The sequence below is a fragment of the Girardinichthys multiradiatus genome, chromosome 14, assembly GCF_021462225.1.
Source record: "Girardinichthys multiradiatus isolate DD_20200921_A chromosome 14, DD_fGirMul_XY1, whole genome shotgun sequence".
In the NCBI taxonomy this organism is placed as follows: domain Eukaryota; kingdom Metazoa; phylum Chordata; class Actinopteri; order Cyprinodontiformes; family Goodeidae; genus Girardinichthys; species Girardinichthys multiradiatus.
This window is the reverse complement of record NC_061807.1, coordinates 29657501-29678193: the sequence shown is the minus strand read 5'-3', so window position 1 is coordinate 29678193 and position 20693 is coordinate 29657501. Positions and strand designations below refer to the sequence as shown.

The following is a 20693-nucleotide window of genomic DNA, read 5'->3' as shown; positions in this document are numbered from 1 at the left end:
GCTGCTCCTCCACATCGAGAGGAGCCAGTTGAGGTGGCTCGGGCATCTATATCGGGTGCATCCTGGACGCCTTCCTCGGGAGGTGTTCCAGGCACGTCCCACCGGGAGGAGGCCCAGGGGACAGCCCAGGACACGTTGTGTCTCTCGGCTGGCCTGGGAACGCCTTGGGCTCCCCCTGGAGGAGCTGGGTGTCTCTGCTGAGTCTGCTGACCCGCAACCCAGTCCCGTATAAGCGGAAGAGGACGAGTACGAGTACATATTAAAACAATAAGAAAGAAAAGGATAAGACAGGATAGAGGGTGTCAGAAATTAGTCACCATTTCAATACGCTGTGGTGTGATAAATGTGAGAGGGTCAATTCCATATTGTAATGGCCGGCCGTGTCTGTAGGGCGTTTCACACATCTTCACCAAGCGTGGCAATAAGTGTGGCTGTCACTGTATATTTAAATGACCTATTTTAATTTTTCAGACTTTAGTTTGGTGTGTGTAGTAGCAACAATATCTGTTCTAAATTGAACTAAACAAACAAATAGCATTTCTATCATGGTCAAATACACAATCGAATGAAAAGGAAAGACTGTGAGTGACAGATAAAGCAGAAATTGATTCATTTGGCAAAATCGGATTTTGGAATGTAGAGATGAGCAATATGATTAAATCATTTTATCACATTCATCTATGCGGGGAGCCAATAGAAATTCAGCCAGCCATGAACACTGATTTTGAGGTCCAGCACCGACTGTTCTGCCCATTTGGAAAGGCTTTACATTAAGTATGCACACAAGGATAAATTACATGCAATGTGTGGATTTGCCAGTCAATGTGAATGAATTCCAACCATAATTTCTTTTGTCTTAGTTATTTTGTGTGAGTCCGTTGTGTGCAGCAGAGTCATCTAGTGTAGGAAAGACTCAGCCAATAACAACAGAAAACTTTACATAAACTTCACTGAATAGGCTGGAAACATTTATTAAATACAGCAGAAAAAGATGTAGAATTAATCAACCTATCTTTTATGCGGTATTTTTATTTTGCCCTTTCTTTAGTATTCCACCTGTTTAATGTTGTAGATCAGAGCTCATACCTCAGTGCCTAAATTTGACTTAACTGCGGATAAGTTAATATCTATAATATGATCTTTAGGGTAATTTCAGTAAGCCGAGATTTGTCTGACCGATCTTTGTCACTCTTAAATTCTGTATCTTAATTTCTTTATATCTTCTGTTTTTTTTTTTACAGATTTGCTTAAATGTTATAGATAGTTGAAAACAATTATGGTACACTTTAAACACTGAAAAGAGAAACTCCTCCCTAGCAGCTTTATTAAACCCATCGTGAAAATGGTCTAGAAAAGTGAAAACACTTTCTGTAATTCAGAGTAGCTTAGCCAGACTCTATAGATTATTCTTAAAGACAATCAGAGGAAGGAATTAATTGCTACAACATTAGCAAATTATTACTAAACGTTATTGTGGCTATCAGACAAATTGAGCTTCCAACAACCCAATAATTCAGGTAATCTACACACAAGGAAACACCATAAAAAAATTTTAAACTGAGAAAAATGTTGGTGTGTTCAACACTTATTTTACTGGCTGTATTTATAGATATAAATATACAGTCAAATTCAGTACATTATATATGTTATTGAAAAGTTTATTTCAATAACTCAATTCACCAAGTGAAGCACATTATATAGATTAATTACTCAGACTGAAGTTTTCAGGCCTTTATTTCTGTTAATTATAATTCTATTCAATTGAGTTTATTTATATTGCGCCAATTCACAACACATTTTGTCTCAAGGCACTTTACAGTCATTTCAATCGAATCATGCAAAATTCAAGTCATGAACATACATTCCAATTAATTCTAACTATCAAACAGGTCAATCGGATTCAGTTTTTTATTCAAATTAGTTCAAAAGTTTTTTTATCTAAGGAAACCCAGCAGATTGCATCGAGTTTGTACCTTGCAGCATTCACTCCTGGATGAGCATGTAGAGACAGTGGACAGTCGTTTGCGCTGACTTTGCAGCAATCTCTCATACTGAGGATGCATGTAGCGACAGTGGAGAGGAAAACTACGGGATGTATTTGAGGTAGGACCCAGATGCAGAATAAATTCAATTCAATTCAATTCAAAAATACTTTATTAATCCCAAAGGGAAATTAAATGTTGTTATAGCTCATATTATATAGGTTTCTTCAAAGAGCCATTGTAGATGCTGATGGCTGTGGGCAGGAAGGATCTCCTGTAGCGCTCCGTCTTACAGCAGATCTGAAGAAGCCTCTGACTGAAGACACTCTGTTGCTGTAGGACAGTCTCATGAAGATGATGCTCAGAGTTCTCCATAATGTTCTTCATTTTATGAAGAATCTGTCTTTCCACAATGATCTCCAGAGGTTCCAGAGGAGTCCCCATAACAGAGCCAGCCTTTTTTATCAGCTTGTTGAGCTTTTTTAAGTCCCTGGTTCTGTTGCTGCTTCCCCAGGAGATGATGGTAGAAGAGATCACACTTTCCACAACAGACTTATAGAAGATATGCAGCATCTTGTTGCAAACACTAAAGGACCTAAGCTTCCTCAAGAAGTACAGTCTGCTCTGTCCCTTCTTGTAGATGGCTTCACAGTTGCATCTCCACTGTAGTCTGTTGTCCAGGTGAACACCGAGGTATTTATACTCCTCCACCACCTCCACTTCTTCTCCCATGATAGAAATAGTGTTTGACTTATTCCTGTTTCTCTTAAAATCTACAATCATCTCCTTTGTTTTAGTCACGTTCAACATGAGATGATTGTTTCCACACCATGCCACAAAGCGGTCCACCACCATCCTGTACTCAGCTTCTTGTCCATCTCTGATCCACCCCACGACTGCAGAATCATCCGAGTATTTCTGCAGATGACAGGAGTCTGTCTTGTACTGGAAGTCTGAGGTGTACAGAGTGAAAAGGAATGGTGAGAGTACAGTCCCCTGTGGTGCTCCTGTAATAAATAATAAAGTGTAATAATGAAAAGGGATTTAATGAAAAAATTAACTTACAGATGACCAGGTGCATGCAAGTGAAAAACAACATAAACAGGTTGGTAGCAGATGCATGAAAATCCAGGCAACAGACAGGGAAGGACTCAGGACTGGACCAGGGCAAAGACACAGGGTAGGTAACAAGAGGAACCAGTAGGGAACAATGAAGTCCAGAGAGCTAACATGCTGAAGGAAGTGGAGTGTAAACCAATAAGCTGGGAGACAGGCTAATCAGAAGTTATGCTGAACAGGTATGAACCAGGGCTGCAGGAGACTCCGGGGGGAGTGACTAATTGAACCAAATGAGCCGGGTGGTCGTCCTGAAGAGGCACAGTTCTGGAAGATGGCTGGGACGTTGGGGCTTTGGAGGTCGGCGACGACTGTGAAGGAGTCTAGGAGACAGGCAACGAAGCCGGTTGCACCCATGGTGGAGCCCTGGAGAGCAGGGCAGGAAGTGGTGGAGCCCTGACGATCTACAGGAGAGATCCAAATATCTGTAGCGGAGAACTAAAGGTCTGTGGCAGAGCCCTAGAGGCTCTAAAGATGCGGGTGGTTCGTTTGCGAACCCTTCTCAAACTGAAACCACAAGAGGCAGTTTGTCCTCGAACCTCTCCGAAACAGGAACAGGAAGTGAAGGCAGTTTGTCCTCAAACCCCTCCGAAACAGGAACAGGAAATGGAGGCGGTTCATCCTCAAACCCTCCAGAGCAGGAATAACAGGAGGCAGTTCATCCTCGAACCCCTGCAGGACAGGAACAACAGGAACAACAAGAACACAAAGGCACTCCTCTGGAGCAGGAGGCGGTGCAGGAGATGATAATGTTGGAGCCAGAGGTGTAGATAATGAACAGGATGACGTCTACACCAGGAGTGTAGATGAAGATGATGTCTGAGCCAGGAGTGTAGACGATGATGATGATGAGGCTGATGATGTCTGAGCAAGGAGTGTAGGTGATGAGGATGCCAATGACTGAGCCAGGAATGGAGATGAAGAGGATGCAGATGACTGAGCTGGGAATGTTGATGACAATGATGATGAGGATGCTGATGACTGAGCCTGAAGTGTAGATGATGATTATGTCTGATCAGGAGGAGCTGAGGCATTGAGAAGGCCTCCAGCAGAGACTGACGCATGCACTAAAGCATCTAGTTGACCTCCAGCAGAGGCTGAGGTGTTGCTGTGTGAAGAGGAAGCAGAGATGGATTGGGTTTTTGCAGTCTGGAGACAAGATGCTGGCTGGACCGCAGTGCTCTGGGACTCGGCTGCTGACAGTTGCGGACGAGGACAGCTCAGCAGAGGCTCCTGCGGACAGGGACAGCCCGCCAGAGGCGGCTTTGGACAGGGAGAGCTCGGCGGCGGCTGCTGTAAGAGGCAGGCGATGACAGCGCCTATGGCGTGAGGAGGGAGCAGCAACAGGTCGGCAGGGGACATCAGCCAGGTCAGCTGGTGCAGAGGCAGGAGATGGTGGAGGCAGAGAGGAGCAGTTCTGGCCTAGTCCATATCCCAAAAGGTGCCAGCACCAGCTTTGACCCCCAAAAACTTCTTCCATCTCCTCCAGCAGTAGGGGAGAAGGCAGGATTTCTATGTCCTCCCCATAAAGAGTTCTAGCATCCCCCTCGAGCAGATGAACTCTGAGCAAGTTTTTGAGTCTACAGTATGAAAGAGAGCACACACAGTTAGTCACAATAAAAGGTCAGCCAGTAGATATGTCTAGGAGAGACAGGGTTAAACACTAAAAGACAGGGCCAAGTGTACCATCTGTAAAAGGACAGCATTAAGTGGATGGCAGCAGGAGCTTAGTTGATGTCCCCCTCCAGGAAGGTGCCACAGGTAAACACAGAGCCAGGCCAGATATCCCTTTGAGGAACAGAAAAAACAGAGAGAGAAGATAGAGTTAAAAGCTGAAATAACAGCACAAATGAAATAGTTTGAGAATGTAGCAGAGAGAGTGGAAGTGGTCCTTATGTTGTCCTGCAGCTTAAACCTATAGAAGCACAACTACAGCTCAGGATAACCTCAGCCACTCGAACTCTAAGCTTTATCAAAAAGTTAAGTTTAAAGCATTGCTTTAAAAGTAGAGAGGGTGTCTGCCTCCAGACTAAAACTGGGAGCTGATTCCACAGGAGAGGAGCCCGATAACTAAAGGATCTGCCTCACTTTCTACTTCTAGAGACTCTTGGAACCACCAGTAAACCTGCAGTCTGAGAACAATATGCTCTGTTAGGAATATATGGAACAATCAGATATTTGATGTATGATGGAGCTATAAGGGCTTTAAATGTAAGAAGGAGAACTTAATTTAATAAACTAAATTTTATTCTGGATTTAACAGGGAGCCAATGATGGAAATCTAAAATAGGGGAAATATGATCTCTCTTTTTAATTTTCATCAGAACTCTTGCTGCAGCATTTTGGACATTTTGATGCGAAATAATTACAATAATCCAACTTCTGTCACTCCTGGACAGGATATTTCTAATTTTGACAATATTCTGGGGGTGAAAGCAGAAAATCATAGAAACCTGTTTAATGTGGGATTTGAATGACTTGTCCTGGTCAAAATTAACACCAAGGTTTTTACTTTATTACAGGAGGTCAATTTAATGCTGTCCATATCAATTGATTGACCAAGCCGTTTCTTTTTCAAAGACTCCTGTCCAAAGACGACAACTTCCGTCTTGTGTGAATTTAGAAGCAGAAAATTTAAAGTCATCCAAGTTTTTTTCTCTTCACAACATGACTGTAGTATAACTGGTTGGGCTCATCAGGATTTATGAAGAAATAAAGTATCATCAGCATAACAGTGGAAATGTATCCCATGCTCCATGATAATGTTTCCTATTGGAGGCATATATATACAGTACAGACCAAAGGTTTGGACACACCTTCTCATTCAAAGAGTTTTCTTTATTTTCATGACTATGAATATTGTAGCTTCACACTGAAGGCATCAAAACTATGAATTAACACATGTGGAATTATATACTGAACAAAAAAGTGTGAAACAACTGAAAATATGTCTTATATTCTATCTTCAAAGTAACCACCTTTTGCTTTGATTACTGCTCCGCACACTCTTGCATTCTGTTGATGAGCTTCAAGAGGTAGTCACCTGAAATGGTTTTCCAACAGTCTTGAAGGAGTTCCCAGAGATGCTTAGCACTTGTTGGCCCTTTTGCCTTCAATCTGCGGTCCAGCTCACCCCAACCCATTTTGATTGGGTTCAGGTCCGGTGACTGTGGAGGCCAGGTCATCTGGCGCAACACCCCATCACTCTCCTTCTTGGTCAAATAGCCCTTACACAGCCTGGAGGTGTGTTTGGGGTCATTGTCCTGTTGAAAAATAAATGATGGTCCAACTAAACGCAAACCGGATGGAATAGCATGCCGCTGCAAGATGCTGTGGTAGCCATGCTGGTTCAGTATGCCTTCAATTTTGAATAAATCCCCAACAGTGTCACCAGCAAAGCACCCCCACACCATCACACCTCCTCCATGGTTCACGGTGGGAACCAGGCATGTAGAGTCCATCCGTTCACCTCTTCTGCGCCGCACAAAGACATGGTGGTTGGAACCAAAGATCTCAAACTTGGACTCATCAGACCAAAGCACAGATTTCCACTGGTCTAATTTCCATTCCTTGTGTTCTTTAGCCCAAACAAGTCTCTTCTGCTTGTGGCCTGTGCTCAGCAGTGGTTTCCTTGCAGCTATTTTACCATGAAGGCCTGATTCACACAGTCTCCTCTTAACAGTTGTTCCAGAGATGTGTCTGCTGCTAGAACTCTCTAGGGCATTGACCTGTTCTCTAATCTGAGCTGCTGTTAACCTGCAATTTCTGAGGCTGGTGACTCGGATGAACTTATCGTCCGCAGCAGAGGTGACTCTTGGTCTTCCTTTCCTGGGCGGTCCTCATGTGAGCCAGTTTCTTTGTAGCGCTTGATGGTTTTTGCGACTGCACTTGGGGACACTTTCAAAGTTTTCCCAATTGTTCGGACTGACTGACCTTCATTTCTTAAAGTAATGATGGCCACTGGTTTTTCTTTACTTAGCTGCTTTTTTCTTGCCATAATACAAATTCTAAGTCTATTCAGTAGGACTATCAGCTGTGTACTGTATCAACCTCCCGCACAACACAACTGATCATCCCAACCCCATTTATAAGGCTTGAAATCCCACTTATTAAACCTGACAGGGCACACCTGTGAAGTGAAAACCATTTCAGGAGACTACCTCTTGAAGCTCATCAACAGAATGCCAAGAGTGTGTGGAGCAGTAATCAAAGCAAAAGGTGGCTACTTTGAAGAACCTAGATTACAAGACATATTTTTTGTTGTTTCACACTTTTTAACTCAGTATATAATTCCACATGTGTTAATTCATATTTTTGATGCATTCAGTGTGAAGCTACAATATTCATAGTCATGAAAATAAAGGAAACTCTTTGAATGAGAAGGTGTGTCCAAACTTTTGGTCTGTACTGTATATCTATCTATATATATATATATATATAGTAAATAGAATTGTCCCAATCACTGAATCCTGTGGTACTCCACAAGTAAGGAGTTTGGAGATTATTTATCTGTTGCATGAACAAACTCCAATCTGTCAGAGAAATAATATTTGAAATCAGCCTAGTGCTGTTCCCCTGATCACTACAGTATATAGAGCAGAAAATCATAATGATTCTCCACTCAGCAAATGATGGCAGAACATTTAAGATTAGAATATGACATCACACCGATGAAAAACCTTCTATACAGAAATGTGAGCTATAGGAGACATAGAGTCCAAGTGGACCATGCTCTCCGCATCTATTGTCGATGCTGCTGCCCGTAGCTGCGGCCGTAAGGTCTGCGGTGCCTGTCGCGGCGGCAATCCCAGAACCCGGTGGTGGACACCGGCAGTAAGGGATGCTGTCAAGCTGAAGAAGGAGTCCTATCGGCTGTGGTTGGCTTGTGGGACTCCTGAGGCGGCTGACAGGTACCGTGAGGCCAAGCGTGCTGCGGCCCGGGCTGTGGCAGAGGCAAAAACTCGGGCCTGGGAGGAGTTCGAGGAGTTCGGTGAGGCCATGGAGAAGGAGTACTGGTTGGCCTCGAAGCGATTCTGGCAAACCGTCCGGCGCCTCAGGAGGGGGAAGCAGTGCTTCGCCAACACTGTTTATAGTGGGGGTGGGAGGCTGCTGACCTCAACTGAGGACATTATCGGGTGGTGGAAGGAGTACTTCGAGGATCTCCTCAATCCTGCCATCACGCATTCCGTGGTGGAAACAGAGGCTGGGGACTCGGGGCTGGACTCTTTCATCACCCAGGCTGAAGTCACCGAGGTGGTTAAAAAGCTCCGCGGTGGCAAGGCTTCGGGGGTGGATGAGATCCGCCCTGAGTACCTCAAGTCTCTGGATGTTGTTGGGCTGTCATGGTTGACACCCCTCTTCAACATTGCGTGGCGGACGGGGACAGTGCCTCTGGACTGGCAGACTGGGGTGGTGGTCCCCCTTCATAAGAACCATGTTTGATCAACTTGTTTATATTGTACATAGCCCATTAGTCTTCCCTATTCTTTAATTCTGCTTGGTAGTTTAGTTGGATTGTTTTAGCATATTAAAGAGTTTGTTGTTTGAAATATGTTTGACTTTGAGTTGATTTATTTTTGTTAAGAAATTCTTGTATATTAAGAAATTGTGTGAATTCATTCCATATATGTGCAGAGTTTTGCTGTTCAATAATGTCAGAGCTTGGCTCACACCTTTCTATTTTGTCCTAATACCATTGCCTTACTGGGCTGGTATTCACAGGACAACCCTTAACAGACTGAAATATTATTTAATAAATATTAAAGTATTAATATTAAATATTAAATAATATATTCATATTCATAATAACAACACCACCATATGGTCAGACAAAATAAATTAGAGTACTGCAAGCACTCATATACTCCATAAAATGTAATGTGGCAGAGCTCAATTCATAGTAATTTCTGTAGAAGGAACAGAGAAGTGGCAGCTGAGAATCAAGGCATCAAGGCAAATTCTAACAGAACTCGGGAGAGCTAAAAATTAACAATCTGATACTTTAGTGTGTTTGAGCCCACATTTAGCAAATTTATAGGCATAAAATAGTTTTGAGCTCACCTGTCAAATAGTAGTATGGTCATTTTGAAAAAAAGAAAGGTTCTTAAAAGGAATGGAGCATCCATTCAGTAACTTCTCCATTACTCCTACAAAATTAATGCCTCCAATCCTCTCACAAATCAAAATCCAAGGCTGTCAGTGTCATTTTCACTTCAAGCCTGTTGCAGAAAACCACGAGATGCAAAGCAACTTTGTTCTCAAAAATAAATAAGCTGCTCAACAATTCACAGCCTCCTTTTGGGAAAGCCTTGAAATGGATTATCTGTCTTTAAACACCCACATTCCTTTCTCTGTTTCTCTGCTCAGTTCTCAACATCTCCTGTTCTCTGATCCAAATTATAAATCTTAACTGGAGGGTGAAAGATAAAAGTTCCCCCAGGAAAACAGCTTTTATGTAAAGAAGAGGGCGGTATGTGCTATTAGAGCTGCATCTAACCACCACACTGTATTGCAAATTCAAATGTCTTAACTTTTGCGCTGTGAATCATTCATTTGTGGTCTATATAAAGTGGAACAGCAATTTTGGTCTGAACTCCTTGTTATTGTAGCTCCACAGGCTTATCTTTTACCCCGTTTCTGAGGTGCATCTGAGAGCAACTCATTTTGGTACAGTCTCTTTCAATGCTGTTGAGGCACTTCATACCCCGCCCCCCTAAAGGTCAAGGTGTACTAAGTTTAACCCATTCATTTTTGTAGCTTGACAACAATTCTCCAGCGGCGCAAAGACAACATGAAAACGGCAAAAACAATGCAAAACTATTAATGTGATAATACTATTGCAAACACGCGGTACGGTTATGTCCTCCAGGAGCTAAAAGCAGCGCACAGCAATAACATAAGCAGAAGGCACAATGCTACTGCTATGAAAACAATGGCTAGGACCTCATATCAACACACAATAAATTCATGTCTAAAATAAAGTTTGTTGTAATTTTAGCAATATTTGCAGCTTACCGCTTTGCTGTGTCTATTATTTCCATTGACAGAAGGAACTGACCTCTTAATCAGATGAAGTCTTTCAGCAAATCCTTCTTGATACTGGTGGAGGTTGCTGATTACACTCGTCCTTAAAGTTAGGAAATAAAAAATCAGTGGGGACATTGATGTGGGTAGATTTCCATGAAAAATAAAATTTTACCAGGCACTGGTAAACTTTTAGAGGTTCTGATGCTGGGGGATGGTGTAATAACTGTAATAAATTGCATCGGTTAATACACCCAACAACTGTATCAAACTTATCGTCTTGCAGCGTAGACAAACTTGAGCTTGGACTGCAAAATCACAGCAAGAAAAAAATATGGCAGATATGGAAAATTGATCAGCTGGAAGTCCGTGACCATATTAAGATGTTCCGCAACAAATACTATGACGTAAGAGTTGGAAGAAATGTAACAGAAAAAAAGAAAACTGAAAGGTCAGAAAATTATGACCCAAACAGAATATAACGATATCTATACATTGGAGAGACTAAATTCAAATCTCCTGCACTCCTATACATGCCAAGTACACAACAAAATGTCTTTAAAGGCTAAAAAAGTGGATTTTGGATGATATTAAATATCAGACCTTTATAGAGCTTTAAAAGCCAGCTAATATTCAATGCACATATCAATAAAATAGAATATGCATTCCAATGACGCTCATTTGTCAGATTAAAAGTATCTCAAAAAACATATTTTTCATTAGGCCCACAATTCTATAATAAAAACAATTTTCGTTGGTCTGGTGTGATATTCTGATCTTAAATGTCAAGTTTTTATTAACTGTGAAGTGGAAAATAATTAAAATTACCAGAAATAAAAGCTTGGAAACATCTGTCTGTGTGTAATTATTCTACATAATGTTTCACTCAGTGAACTGAGTTACTGAAATCAATGAACCTTTGAATAATATTCTAATTTGTTGGATGTGACTTTACAGTGGTTTGGAAAAGTATTCACACCACATAATTCTTTGGGGATTTTGTCACATAACCACAAAGTTTAATGCATTTTATTGTAATGACATAAAAAAAAAAAAAAACAACACATAGCTGTACATTAAGAGAAAAGTTATTCAGGATTTGCAAATAAATAAACACATCTATAAATCTAAAGTGAAAATCATTGGTATTCAGCCCCCTCTACTCTGATACCCCTAAATAAAATCTAGTGCAACCAAGGTACACAAGGGTTGTGGAAAGGTTTTAAGCCATTTTTAGGTATAGAAGAATATCCGACGCTCTGAACAGCTCACATTCCTCTACATGCTGTATTTATAGTAAATGCCAATTAGCAAGGTTCTACATTCAAGTACAATACTCCAACTTTAAAAATGCGCTAAGTCTATCTGGACAAATACCAGAAGGAGTAGCCATTTATGGCACAAAAAGTTGGACGCAGTCATAAATGTTATTAGGACTGATGTTGATTGGTGCAGTGCTGTACATTTAAACATAAAAACAAAGATCTTGTAACTATTAATCTTTACACACCATATGAGTGTCCTCAGAATGAAGACATTTATTTGAATAGACTTACTTTCATAAACGCTTTTATTTATATCCATCAGATATGCAGACATATCTGATGGACGGTCTCTGTTTGCTAAACATATCTGTCAGTTCTGCGATGATAATATATTGCCTTATATTGTCCAGTCAGCTGATCCTATCAGCACATAGCTATACCTACATAAGTGAAGCATGGCATACAACATTATGGCTTGATCATTGCATTAGCACTGCTGATGCCCATGTTGTTGTAAAATAAATTGAAATTCTGTATGACTGTTCTATGTCAAATCATGTACCATTTTAATGATGCTGGACATTAAATGTCTTCCAGATTTGACAAAAGGTGTAAATAATGGCTCTAAAGTCAAATTGCAATGGTCCAAACTTTCATTTGTATGAAAGCATTTGTATGCTTTCTCTTGAGTAGTTTAGTAAGACTTCCTCTACAAGCTATTATGTGCTCAGATGTTAATTACAATGATACGTCTCATTGTAAAGATCTTTATACTATGCATGATAGTATTGTGGCTGCCATGCATGAGAGCATTAGATCATACCTCACATGTGCAAAGTCTAATAACATCAGCATGTGGCAACGTACCATGCAGAAGCTAAACAGGCATATAAGATGTGGGTGCAAGCAGGTAGACCCAGAAATGGGCCTATTCTGGAAGCACTTTCTGAACCTTGAAAACACCTACATAAAAATTCAAGCATTTTTAAGGACTTCAAGCACCTGTACGAACTCTACACTACATGATTCAGGCACCTAAAATATGACAGTACTATGATAAGCTAATACCTTATGATGTGTGAACAAATTCCAAAACAGAAGCAAATCTACCCAAGATTACTTATTTCTTGCTATATTTAAATTTTAAAACAATTTTAATTGAACCAAGAAGTTTCTTTCTGACAGGAAATGAGACAGTCGAGTTAGTAAAACTATGATAAAGGACAATTGCGATAAATCTGTTTTTATCTACTTTGAAAGATTGTATGTGGAAAATGATGCATGTCTTTCTCAATGATCAGTGGAGAAACCTTATTGGCAACACAGGAATTAAATCCTTTTGATTATTGCAGACCAGCGTTTTGCATGTTTCCATTGGTATTTTGAAGTTTTATCTGTTCTGTTAGTGTCATGGATTAAATGCTCTACTTAGGTCCATCGGCCCAAATGCAATACATTTATTTATATATATATACATTTAGTTTTGTGTCTCTGTCACTTACAACCACAGTATTGTGTTTCCCCAACTTTGTTCAAGCACATAGCTAATAGTTTTCTTCAGCCTTGACTGAAAATAATGATCCTAAATCAGAATTGCATTTTATTGGCCTTCTCTTCCTTATAAGTGCTTCATGTCCAGCCCTGGCTGCCAGTACCCAGTGTTTAATATTGTTCCTATAGTATCTCAACTCTTGTTCAAAAATCTGTTCCTGCTTGTTTGTTTCCTTCCTGACCTCTATGACCACTTGGCAACAGGAACACCTTCATTTTTCATGATGCCTGTCTGTGTTCAAGCAATTTGCTGACTTCATATCTATCCTTAAGTGCCAAGAACTAAGAAAAAAAAATCCAAATGCCATCGCAGTGGTATCAAAAACCCTTATGGAGCAAAAGTTGATCCAAACTTCTTTCCTTCATTTAAAAGCTCATTCTTGGCAGATATGCAGGAATGTAGCAGATGACCTATCTTAATTGGCCTCAATGGAGACCATAAAGGTTTTTTTTTATACATACTTTAATATGCCTAATTTAAAGATACATTTAGATGTGTGATGCAGATCAACACACTAGAGTGAAATTTTCACTGATGCAAAGCCCATACAACAAAATAAATCTTAAAATGGAAAATGTTAGATACACCATAAGGTTTTGGCTTTTGTTTACCACTTTTTTGTTTTCGTCTTTATTTTACAGTAACTGGGACCAAACAAGAAAGAAATCATTTGTTGTTTTTTTAAAGAATGACCCACATCCCATTCTTGTTGTTGAGAACAGCCGAAAAAAAATATTTCCAGAACAAGAAAATAGAAAAGGATTAAACCAAAGAAAAATGTAGGCATTTGTACGTTTTTCCTTTAATAAGGCAAACTAATGAAACATTTATGTTTTAGATCTACCATGATTTACTGATCCACCTACAACAAAAATCAGACTCCCTTTTTTCATTAACTGGATGTATGTGTGGTTTATTGTTGAGCAGACAAAAAACATAAATGATTTTATATTTTAAATGTTGTTTTTTTTATTTAATTTTAGCTTGCATGTCAAATAAGTTTGGACAACAATGAGCTGGACCAACACAACATACTCCGTGAAATAATTTTCGAAATGTTTTTTGAAGATTGAAAAGTGTGCTTTGCATGTGTATTTAGTTCTTCTTAATCAGATATGCCTAAATAAAATCTAGTGCAATGAACTGCCTTCAGAAGTCACCTAATTAGTAAACAAACTCCACCTGTGTGTAACTTAACCTCAGTATAAATCTAGCTGTTTGAAAGCCTTATTAGAGAACATTAGTGAACAAACAGCATCTTAAAGACAAAGGAACAAGGCAGGCAGGTCAGGGAGAAACATGTGGTGAAATAGTTAGGTCACGTAACAATATCTCAAGCTTTCAACATTTCAAGGAGCACTATTAAACCCAGCATCAGCCCAGAGACCCATGGTGTCTCTGAAATAGCTGCAGAGATTCACAGATCAGGTAAAAGGATTTGACAACAGGACAGCTATTAGCTGTGCACTCCGCAAATGTGGGCTTTAGGTGGCAAGAAGAAAGAGACCCATAAGAAATCTAGTTTGCTGTTTGCCACAACCCATGTGGGGGGCACAAAAAGATTTGGAAGAAGGAGCCTTGGTCAGATTAGACCAATATTCCTGGGGTACTTTATCAAGGCAATGCTCATTTAAAGAATGTAGCTTAGCAGTCAAGGTTGACTAATGATACGAATGAAGACATCACAAGCATTAAGATGTAAACCAAGGTTGCAAGACATTTAATCATGTGGATGGTATTTCTTGCTTAGCTGTATGAACATAAAACATGTACAACATACTTTTAACCTTTTCTGAGGGCATCGCCATCCCATTATTTTGCTCTGTGCCAGCAAAAACCTCTCCTCCTCATGCCTTCATAACTCTGTGGGAGTTGATTAATGAAGCAGATTTCCAACTATCAAGCTGGGTGCAAACTGTTCAATTATGCATCTTGGAATCTCCTTATATCATGTTTTAGTAGCCTTGCTAGCTCAGTGGGGCCTGTCTGTGTGTGTGGGGGAGGTCTCGCTAGAGGCAAGCCTCCGTAGCGTGAGGCGTATTTGTTGAAGCGATGACCTTTGCCACGGAGACAAATTAAAGTGGAGTGATTGGAAGAGTACTGTCAGTGTGGCTTCTTCGCGAGGTCTCTGCTGGGGTTGTCACAACCGTCCTGGCAGGGCTCAATTCACATTCAGAGTTAATCAAAATGCATGGCTGGGGAGAGCGAGGAAGAAGCAAGCCGATGCTGTAAACACTAAAGAAGCCTTTTACAGCCCAACCCAGACATCTGTCCTCATCAGGCACAGCTGCTCGGAGGCTGCATTCTGATTGTTTGGTTGCTTTTCGCAGACACTTTCATGTTTTTATACTGGAGCACGCTGTTGATTATGCAGCAATCTCTTTTAGCTAATATAATTCCTGGCAGAAAAAAAGACTGGTGGGCTTTGAGAAACAAAACATATACATCTCGGTGGGTGAAAGTTAGGATTATTATACGTCTTGTAAACACAGGGCTGTGAAGTTCTTATTCAGCACTTCTGAACAATAAGCTTAAAAGAAAACAACAAAGAGCACCATTACTGCTCTGTTTCTGTTTTATCAGCCTAAGCACCTGCTTCTGTCATCTGCAAAATCGTCTGCTAAATCAGGGGTTTAATGTTGAATCTTCTGTTGTTTTATTGTATTTTCTATGTTTTATCAATCTCTGTCCTATTGTGAGAGTAGGTTTGTTTTTGATGCCTGTATTTTTCTGCAACACACTTGTGTTTTTTGCACGTACAAGTGCTTGAGTCTCAAGTATAATTTCATTTAATATCAGTTTCAGAAGACTTTAGAATAAATCCTACATGCATTAATCTGATTCCCATTTGGGTATCTCTAGTCACATGAGTGATAACTTCGAGAGAACATTTGCAATTTAGTCATTTGAAATCATACTAGTTTTAGCCCAATATAGTTAGCTGATGTTTATATGGTATTTTATTCAAGGAGGTTTGCTGTAAATTTGTCACATAGAAAAGACTTCTTCAGGGCATTTTACATCTTTCCTATTAAAATCCTTTCATTACACCAAACTGTAATTTTACTTACTGTGCTGTTTTTTGTGTGCTTTGCTCTTTCATGTATAACTTGTATTTGGTCTGGAAACAATCAGCAGAATTTGACACTGATTTCTTCTTTCAAGAGACCAGTTGCCAGAAGATATTTTGCTTCCTGTTTGGCCATTTCTTTGACACAATATAAGTTGCTTTAATAACACGAAATGCTTTACATATTCATGTTTGACAAAGAGTCAAACTCAGACCGGATAACTTGTTGATAAGACAGCTTCGACCAAGTTTCGGTCAGACACGTGGTCTCTCACTGGACTTTCGAATGTTGGTAGAAGTTCATGATCTGCTCAATATCTGTAATGGCTGTGAAATAAACCCAAATCATCACCTCTCCTCCACCATGCTTGACAATGGGTACAAGGTGTTGTCGTATTTGGATTTATCAACATGAGGCTATGTAACCAAAGGATATTGTTCCAATGATGAATGTTGTTAATTCAACTGCAACTTAGCAAACATAAGTTGTGCTTCTATATGCCATACTGCTGATACACCAGGAGTCATTCACCTGCCAATGCTTCCAAACAAGCCATGCTTACCAAGCGTTTTTCTTATTGTACTATCAAAACCTGTAAAATTGCTGGAAGGTCCATTTCTGCGAAGACTATTAATGGAGATAGCCTTTTAACCTTCTCAGATTGAATGGGGTGCAACAATTGTTTCTTAAAAAGCCTTACTGATATATTTCCCTACATGGCATTGTGTTAACACCTGTATGCTCCAGACCAGTAAATAATAAGTGCAGTTCATTAGCAGCACCTGGCTGTCATTTCACCTCATAACTCGATTAAAAGCAGCAATGGTGCACTTAGTTTATCATATTCCTGTACTGACAGACATTCTGTTTCCAGTGGAAGAGAACTTGACTGAGGCTAAAAAAAAACCATAAAACTATAAACATGTTTTTTTTTTTTTTTAATCCACAGAGGTTTTCTCTTTGAGGCTCTTTGTTTGTGGCTGCTGATGGTTCCCCCATGAGTAATATAACAGGTGGGTGGATAGACAAAACAAAAGATCAAATCAATAGTTTCAACTGCTGCTTAATTGCACATCGGGAGCCAAAGGTTTCTTTTTTTATTACTGCCCTGGTCAAACTTTTAATATACCTTGGCCTCTGGAGAAAGGTGCTTCCACACACCCTGCATTGTCAAAGAAACAAAAGGCATTTTCACAAGTTTTTGTTTATACACCCGACCCTCCAGTCAACTCTGGCAGCCTCCAGTTATCACAAAAATAGTTTACAAACAACACCGAATGTAATGAAGTCACAGCATCTGAATTAAGCAGCTTATGGGATTAAAGTATCCAACCCTCCTACTTTGTTCTGGAAATTATTAGGAAACAAAGGGTTTAGCTAGAAAGGAGGTTTAAACTGAACTGAATATTTTCCTGCTCACTTTACACAAAATAAAATTGAAATGTGTCTCCTGCTAATTTCTGATGTGGTATAATGGCTAATCATTTTTAGAATAATTTTTCGGAAAATAAATCATGTGCATCCATAAATATTACAGGTTAAGTCTACCTCCCTGTTAGTTTGACAGTTTAGTGTCATGGGCTTATGGGATTTTAGAGCCTTGGATAATTTGACAGAAACAATCAATATTAAGAACATCATTAAAAGGTGTTAAGGATGTTTACTGATGCAACCCCACCATGCAATCAAAGGACTAAAAATGATTATGCCCTAAATGCAAAGGAAATGATCCAGGATCTGTGACTGGGGATTACATCTAGTTGATTCATAATCATAAAACTCTTAAATAACTTAAAGTCATAGCTAAAAAATTGATGCAAAGTATCAAGTGTTATTATTCAGGCCTCCACAGCTATGTTAATGTGCTCTCGTCAACTTAAAGTCATTAGTTGTAAAAAGACGCATCTGTCCTGTTTTTGTATAAACATCTTTATCAACAAATTTTGAAGGGTTTTCTGGTTTGAAGATTTGTACCGTTTTTAAATACAATTTATACATTGGTAAAAGTGAAATCCATTATGAATTTGCGATTTTTGATTTCCCTGCACAAATGTCAAACACTGATACAATTTCTCACATGGAAACTATGGTAGCAAATCATTTCCATATTTCAAATGAAAAAGCATTTTCAGAAATGCTTTTTCATTTTAAGAATGTGGCTGCATTGTTTGACTCATAAATGAAATTAGTTATCAATAATCCTATTTGCATTTTAATTTTCTTCTTCAAGACTGCTCATTCTTTCACTTAATTAAAATGAAAAAGAAAAATACTTTTGAGATTTATTTTTCAAAATGTACCCCAGCAAATAGATACCAAAATTCAATTTGAAATGTAAAATTTGAAAATGAAAAAGCATTTCCAGAAATGCTTTTTCATTTTAAGAATGCGGCTGCATTATTTGACCCATAAATAAAATTAGTAATCAATCATCCTATTTGCATTTGCATTATCTTCTTCACGACTGCACATTTTATGCCATAATCAAAAAGAAAACAAAGCAGACATTGCTTTTTCGTTTTCGTGGTCTGCCCGCAAAGTACTGCCCAGAACTCGAAAACGAAAAAGCATTCTGAGCTGCGGGCGCAGAAGGGTGACGTCAGCAGCCGCCCTTCCTCAGCTCCCTGCTGACCGAGCTACCCATCTTGTTCGGTGGGAGGCGCTGTGGACGTCTGCATTGCATTGCAAACGTGCCGAGAAATTGATTGAATTGCAGCAGGACCGAGCTCAATTTGTGGCAGTGGCAGGCAGAACTGGTAGTTCCGGTGGCAGGCTGTGGCGGAACTGCCACAGCCTGCCACCGAAGCTGCCACCGGAACAGCCACAGTCAGCCGCATTCTTAAAATGAAAAAGCATTTCTGGAAATGCTTTTTCATTTTCGAATTTTACATTTCAAATTGAATTTTGGTATCTATTTGCTGGGGCATATTTTGAAAAATAAATCTCAAAAGTATTTTTCTTTTTCATTTTAATTAAGTGAAAGAATGTGCAGTCGTGAAGAAGAACATTAAAATGCAAATAGGATTATTGATAACTAATTTAATTTATGAGTCAAACAATGCAGCCACATTCTTAAAATGAAAAAGCATTTCTGGAAATGCTTTTTCATTTGAAATATGGTAACGATTTGCTTCCATAGAAAACAACTGTGCCCTATGCTAAAATGTAGTTGTGTTCAAAGTATTAGCAGTGTGTTTAAAAAGTGAGCAAAAGTCAAATTACTTAGGATAGCTTTTATTTATACACAATGTATTTTAACACTGCCCATTGTTTTCCAAAATTCAAAATATGAACAAAAAAGTATCCCTTTTTTTTTATTTATCATTTTACAGAACACAAATTTTTTTTTTAAACAAATTCAAATATTTACTGTATAAACTGAAAAATGCTCGAGGTTTTAGCTCTCCTGTTAGTCATTTTACTAATATTTAGTTTCACATCTGTATTGCATGGATCCAGCCACCTTCTAGCACTTGTGAACAGGTATTCCATCCCAGGATGATTGGACTGCATTCCAAAATTCCTATCAATTTCTTGGTTTTGCCTCAGAAGCTATGGAGGACCAATCCTGACAAAATTAAAAATAAAAGCAGAAATATATATATTTTCTTTTTCCTTTTCCTTACACATGCCTTTGTTCTTTTTACATTTCCTCGTCTCTCTTTTTCCTTTACCGTATGTATTTCTCTTTCATTATGCAAATGAGGAGGGCTGCCTTCTTCTCTCCAGCTCCTCTCCTATTGGTCAATATACAGGAAGGAGGAGGATCCATGTGCAGGCCAAGGGTGTGTCCCAATTCAGGGGCTGGATCCTTCCAAGTCCGTACTTGTGGGCTGAAGGTCTGTCAAATGCGGCCGGCAAATGTGTCCTTCTTTTGCCCGATTTGAAGGATGTGTTGTGAGTATCCTTCGCGGTCCATCTTTTCCCATGATTCATTGCGGGTCGAAGCGGTTTGGTCAAACAGGGGCAGCCATGGCGGACCACAGTGGCAAAAGCTGTGAGTAAACTGAGAAAAATTACACTTTCTGTGACACAAATGAACTTTTACAATGTTTTTAGTGCGGGAATATAGCTGTGTAGACGTGAAAAATCTACAGTTTTCCGCTCCCACCTTAGTAACTGCCGGCTTGCTTCGCCAGCCCTACCGGCGGTGGGGCGTGCTAGCCCGGTAGAGATCTGACCGGACTATCGGCACTGAGCTCCTGCTGCCAGTCATCACAGTGAATGTTAAACACAAGTGATTTCTAACAGTTTGTGTTAATTTGTTCATATAAGTCGATTTGACATTACAGGTGATATTAAAGTTAACTTGTGAGCTGATTACGTCACAGCGCGGCGCAGAAGGTCTGTCAAATGCGGCCGACAAATGTGTCCTTCTAGCACCACCAGAACATGACTACTGTATGCAGGCAAGTATAATATTATAGATGTGATTAATGTTTGAGGCGTATAACTAATTGTCATATTTTGTGAGCACCATCTTCTAATTCTGCATATTTCTGATTACATCTTAGTGATGTGGTCCAGCCAGCGCTTTAAACTTGATGGATGAAAGAGGCATCACAAACATCTGCAGAGCACCTGTGTGATGCTTCGCGCACCATCCAGAAAGACAGACCACAGGTCTCAGTTGCAGCATCCCATCCATGTCTCTGACCTTGTGAGAGATTTAGCCACACCGCCA

General features: G+C 39.7%; 1 pseudogene; it reads right to left on the bottom strand.

Annotated features, from left to right (window-relative positions):
• Positions 1-3260: 3260 nt before the first annotated feature.
• LOC124880325 overlaps positions 3261-20693 on the bottom strand; it is a 99019-nt pseudogene continuing 81586 nt past the window's right edge.